The sequence below is a fragment of the Schistocerca americana genome, unplaced genomic scaffold (assembly GCF_021461395.2).
Source record: "Schistocerca americana isolate TAMUIC-IGC-003095 unplaced genomic scaffold, iqSchAmer2.1 HiC_scaffold_307, whole genome shotgun sequence".
Classification (NCBI taxonomy): domain Eukaryota; kingdom Metazoa; phylum Arthropoda; class Insecta; order Orthoptera; family Acrididae; genus Schistocerca; species Schistocerca americana.
This window is the reverse complement of record NW_025726024.1, coordinates 166,036-172,413: the sequence shown is the minus strand read 5'-3', so window position 1 is coordinate 172,413 and position 6,378 is coordinate 166,036.

The window sequence follows — 6,378 nt, the reverse complement described above, 5'->3', positions numbered from 1 at the left end:
TGTATTCATTACCAGAGCGATGGCGAGGCATGACAGCATCTCTGTCTGACCAGAGAGTTATTTATCGTTGCTAGTCGGCGCTTGGACCGCGCCAGACGACAGTAGTGGCACGCACCGGGTCGCCAGGAACAGTTGTTATACATATATTGTAGCGCGAGTCGGGAGAGGTAGTCGTCGGTCGACAGTAGTGGCGGGTGGACGGTTGTACTGAGCGGGCGTCGGCGGCGTGCTCTGCTCGTCTCGCGACTCTGGTCACGGTTCGGGACGATGCATAGTATATTGTGTTATAATCAAAAGGTAGTGTGAAGCTGCATTGCGCAAATCTGATAACGTATGTTCATTGTACTTATTTTGTTCAACAACAAACAAAAGCCCCACTATTACTTTTTTCTAAAGTAACTTTTGTCTTTTAACGAAAAACATTCACTTTTTAAAGACTACTTCCTATGGCATTTCCCTCCAAGGAGTGCAATTAATTACCAGCCAGCACTCATTCATTGCACACAGCTGTGTAAGGGGTATCTACAATTGAGGAGCGGATATAAATGCAATTTTTTGTTTTTTTTGTGTCTTGTACCCTCCCCGCAAAATTTAAAATAATGGACAATGTTATTTACGGATGCTAATGGACATTGCGCTAATTGTAACCTCGCCCACAATGAGAGGTATTGAAAATGGCAACAAAAATGTGAAATTCGCAATCTCACTCAAATATACATTCTTCACAACATTTAAAGTCCGTTCAGTGACAAGAAACTTCAATTAAACCGAAATATCGGTCTTTGGCCCTGTGCAAAACAATCAGAATTAAAGTCTTACCTCCGAATAAATGGATGTCACATTTCTGCTCTTGTTGTTGCGCAGCGCTTGGAGGAACTGCATTGCAAATAATAATATTCTCTTTTTTTGTGATTTTAGTGACATTTTTCTTCAAAGAAGTGGAATGAAATGTGAAGTGCAACGAACTCTTTAGTTCAATAAAAACTTCAATGTTTGAAAAATGCTTTTCAAATAAACATTATTATTGGGGAACTTGTTGGAGAATAATTACAATAAATAAAATTTTTCATTATCTAATGATTATATTAATTAACAGTATACCTTATTCACCATCTTGACCAGTGTTGCCGACCGCCTACATCACACAACCGCCCTCAGCTGCTACTACTGACCGACCGCTCTGCATGACGACTATTAGCGTACTGCACGCGACGACTACTGACAGAGTACAGCCCTCAACTACACAGAGCTACAGACTCGCAACGACCGACCGACTGACTGACTGGCTGGCTGGCTGGCTGGCTGAGAACCGCTCGCAACACTCGCGCAGTCCAGCGCAAACTCTCTGGTCACAGATGCTACAATGCCTCGCCATCGCTGCTATGTTACATACGTGTTTCAGTGTCTTTTTCATTGGGGTAACGATCTTTGGCTCTTTTTATTCTGAATACAGGGCCAAAGGTCAACGCTGCTGCCCTTATACAATTTATCAGGTTTCATTATGTCTGTTGCAATGTTACATACGGTTCATTCTTTCATTAATATTATCGTTGGCTTTGTTTTGTAGGGACGTTAACATTCTGGCACATTTTTATTATCATCGGACTCTCTGCTATTTGTGCAGGGAGGTTATACCTGGGTCCATTTCCATTTCCATTTACATTTTAATATTGATAGGCTTTTTTTGTTTTCTTTTTTGTTTCTTGTTGTTTTTCCTTCTTTTTTTTTGTTGTTTTTTTTTTCTTTTTCTTTTGTTTTTCCCGCTCTCACCACCACCGCCGCATCACGCCTTCCGTTTTCTTGGTTTCTTTTCTGTTCTTCAACTGCTTCAACATCACCGCGCCCCATTTCCACACCACAGCCATCAGCCTCCAAGACGGGCAGGCGCAGTGTGCCATTTCCGGCGCACAAGCACACCCGTACGGTACTCTCCTCGCCCCCACGCCACCAACAACACAGCGACCACGCGGCTTTCAGGCACGGCACCGGCGAAATGCGCCGCCCCCGCCCCTCCGCGCATCCGTCCGTCTCGCCACGTTCACTGACAGCCGCGTCTGCGGCTACACCACGACAACCACAACACAACACAACACCGCTCCCCTCCCTGGCAACTCATTGTTTTTCTCCTCCTCTTTTGCACAAACCACAACGCCGAGCACAGGCGCAAGCCACCCACACCGCGCCCCTCCCCGTCCCGTCTTTGGCCGCCGCTCCTCGTTTGCCCCCTCCCATCTCCCGAAATGCCATGCCAGCAGCGTTACGCATGCCCCTCCCCTGTCCACACAACACTACCGCCAAACGAACAGCCTTCCGGGCCACATGCAGGGCACGCCCACCTCCAAACACTGCCAATTCACGGACGCACACACACACACACACACACACACACACACACACACTCACTCACTTTCTCGACACCTTTCTGTACGGAGGGTGCGTCATCTCGACCGTGACAGAGTGACGGCAACTATCGACGATCCATTTCCCCCCACTGGTAACACATGTCCACTAACACCTACATACATCATTCAAGTACACAGACAATAGCATACACACAATGGGAGGGCACACGAACATGGACGGCACGGCACTGTCATACACTCTTCCTCAGAACCATATCAACAAACGTTACGTACATCCGGGAAAGCGAAAGCGAAAGCGAAAGCAAAAGCAAAAGCAAAGGCAAAGCCCAATGCAGCCGTCAAAGGTAACGTTCACCACGGCAGCCGCGCCGCCGTTAAACGCATTTCAGTGCGGCTCCAATACGCCTCCGACACGGGAACGTTCCGTTGCTCTACGAATGCGTTTCTCCCCTTTTTCCCTTCCTCTCTCTCTTTTGCCCCCCCTCTGTCCTTTCCTCCTTGCACTCTTGCCTCATTCCTCACGTTCTGCCCAGACATTCGACCGATCAAAGTCAACCTTTCGTTACCGTTCTCAAGCGCGACGGTGTACAACAGTATGACGGGTGTGCCCAAGACTTCGGTTCAGTTGCGTGACGCCGGTCTATCGCGCCGATCGACAGTTACTCAGCGGGCGACGGATCGGACCACGTCACCGACACACAAAACACTTTCAAACAAACAAATACATACCGGATGGACACAGACAAACACGTGTACAGACAGACATTCGCCAAACAAACGACCGCCGCCGTCGTCGTCGTCGTCGTCTAGCGTCGCGCTTACTGTACTGCACTGGACACGCGTGCATCTTGAATGACGACATCGGTGTGCGTGCGTCGTACGCACTCAGTCAGACACGGCTATCAAAAATCAGAGTCGAATGGTACATCATCGTGCGTGTCGCCGTACACGTACAGTACAATACAACAACAATGCGTCCTTAATGGCACGTTCATTTCAACGTCACTCACACACCTCCACGCTGCAGTTACGTCGCACCATTGTCAAACTCGGCGTACAGCAAAGGGAATAGTGGGCGGCAAAAAAAAAAAAAAAAAAAAAAAAAACCAAACAAAAACATTTCACATTTCACCCTCGCCATGTATGTTGTGCAAAAAACAAACCCGCAAACGGCCGTCGTTACGGTGACACAAAAGTCGCCGATCGCACTGTCCCCCCTCGCAGACAGGTAACACACACACACCAACACCAACGGGTCAAAACCACTCCAACGAGGCGTGCCACCATTCCACGCCACGGCGACCAACCTCGTGGCCGTACCCCGCAACACGCTTTGACGCGCCCCCCCCCACCCACAATCAAAATGCACACATACATCACAGCCGTCCACACAAACAACAACAACAACAACAACAACAACAACAACAATTCCGCCCTTCCCGCAAAAGGCAAGTTGGTGGCCCTGAAAAGGGCCGTTTTGCCGCTCTCGCAACGGAGGAGCCTTCTCCATCCTTCCTTCCATTCCAGAGCCACCTCCTTACTTGGAGCTCGTGTACTTGGTCACCGCCTTCGTGCCCTCGCTCACGGCGTGCTTGGCCAGCTCGCCAGGCAGCAACAGCCGCACAGCGGTCTGGATCTCGCGGGACGTGATGGTCGAGCGCTTGTTGTAGTGCGCCAGGCGAGAAGCCTCGGCCGCAATGCGCTCGAAAATGTCGTTCACGAAGCTGTTCATGATGCTCATCGCCTTCGACGAGATGCCCGTGTCAGGGTGCACCTGCTTCAGCACCTTGTAGATGTAGATGGCATAGCTCTCCTTCCTCTTGCGCTTCTTCTTCTTGTCGCCCTTCGAAATGTTCTTCTGCGCCTTGCCAGCCTTCTTGGCGGCCTTCCCGCTAGTCTTGGGCGGCATCTCGAACGAACGTACGGCAGCAGCAACACCAGTAGCAAGCGCTCCGCTCTAGTCAGCGTCTCCCCACACAGTGGCACCCGCCGCCAGCCGCCGCCGCACCTTTACCAGCTCGCCCTGTTGCGGCCGCCGACCAATGGGGCGCGCGCGCAACCGGCCGCCGCACCCGAGCCCATAAAGCACCCCCACCCCGGCTGCGCCGGCACGCACTCCGCTGCTCGACTCGCTGCCGCTCGCACCGGTCGTTTTCGTTTCCGTTTCGTGTGCACCGTCGCTAGCCCATCGCCATGTCCGGACGCGGAAAGGGAGGCAAAGTCAAGGGCAAGTCAAAGTCCCGCTCAAGCAGGGCCGGGCTCCAGTTCCCGGTCGGCAGAATCCACCGCCTCCTGCGCAAGGGAAACTACGCAGAGCGCGTCGGCGCCGGGGCGCCCGTCTACCTCGCCGCCGTCATGGAGTACCTCGCGGCTGAGGTGCTCGAGCTGGCCGGAAACGCGGCCCGCGACAACAAGAAGACGCGCATCATCCCGCGCCACCTGCAGCTTGCCATCCGCAACGACGAGGAGCTCAACAAGCTCCTGTCGGGCGTCACCATCGCACAGGGTGGTGTCCTGCCCAACATCCAGGCCGTCCTGCTGCCAAAGAAGACCGAGAAGAAGGCCTAAAGGAGGCCAGGCAATCGCAGCGCCGCGTGCTCCCCTGCACGCAACGCGCTTTGCCGGCTCGGCCCACAACAATCGGCCCTTTTCAGGGCCACCACACAAACCTACGTCCAAAGCAAAATTTCAGTCGTCCTCGCCGCACCTTGTTTTGTTTTTTAACTTTGCACTTTCACAGCACAGCCGCCGCCGGCGCACGTCCGCCATCTTGTCGTCCACACAGCCCGTGTGGCCCAACACACACACACACACACACACATTTTGCACGGTCGCAGTCGCCTTCCAAACGACAACGGCAGCAATAATGACCATTGTTAAAGGGAGGCGTGTCGACACACCGCCCTCCACTCCCGCGCGCAACGGCCGTCGACACGAACGAAACAGCTGATCCGGCCGCCTATGCCCACACGCCTTGCCTCGGAAACCCCAACGCCGCCGCAAACACACAGAGCCAAACCACGCAAGCAAATAATCACCGCCTCTCGCACAACAACACACAGCCCGCCATCTCCGTCGCGATCGATACAAAGACACACAATAACAAACACAAACGAAGCAGCTCCACACACAGCCAGCCACATGACACGTTTCCTTTCCTTCTCCCCTCCCAGTCACATCACGTCGCTCAAACGGACGGAAGGAAAGAAAGAAAGAAAGAAAGAACGAAACAAACAACACAGCGCACACACGCAGCAACAACACAGACTCTTTCGCACTTTTCAACTTCCGAACAGTGTGGTGGCCCTGAAAAGGGCCGTTTTCTAGTCTCTCCCACCCACAAGCACGGCCGCGGGAAGGCCAGCGCCCGCTGCGACGCAGCCTAACCGCCGAAACCGTACAGGGTGCGCCCCTGCCTCTTCAGGGCGTACACCACGTCCATGGCCGTCACAGTCTTGCGCTTGGCGTGCTCAGTGTACGTCACCGCGTCGCGGATCACGTTCTCCAGGAACACCTTCAGCACCCCGCGGGTCTCCTCGTAGATCAGACCAGAGATGCGCTTCACGCCGCCCCTGCGAGCCAGGCGGCGGATGGCGGGCTTCGTGATGCCCTGGATGTTGTCGCGCAACACCTTGCGGTGCCGCTTGGCGCCACCCTTGCCGAGCCCCTTTCCTCCCTTGCCGCGGCCTGTCATCCTTCCTCGGGCAAAGCAAAACGTGCACAAACAGCAGCTGCAGCGGCTGGAGAGTCGGCTACGGTCTGCGCCCAGCGCGCCCGCCGCCCCCCTATATAGACTCTGGCCCGCCCTCCCCCCACCACGCGCAACCGAGGGCATATAAGCGCAGCACGGAGGCCCTATTAAACGACAGACGCTGCCAAATCCACGTCAACCAAGCCACCTCGGCCCCCTTCCGCCCCGAAGCAGGAGTAGCTCAGGGTGGGATTATCTCCCCCCTGCTCTACTCCCTTTACACCATCGACATCCCCACCCCGACAAGAACTAACGAACAACTCC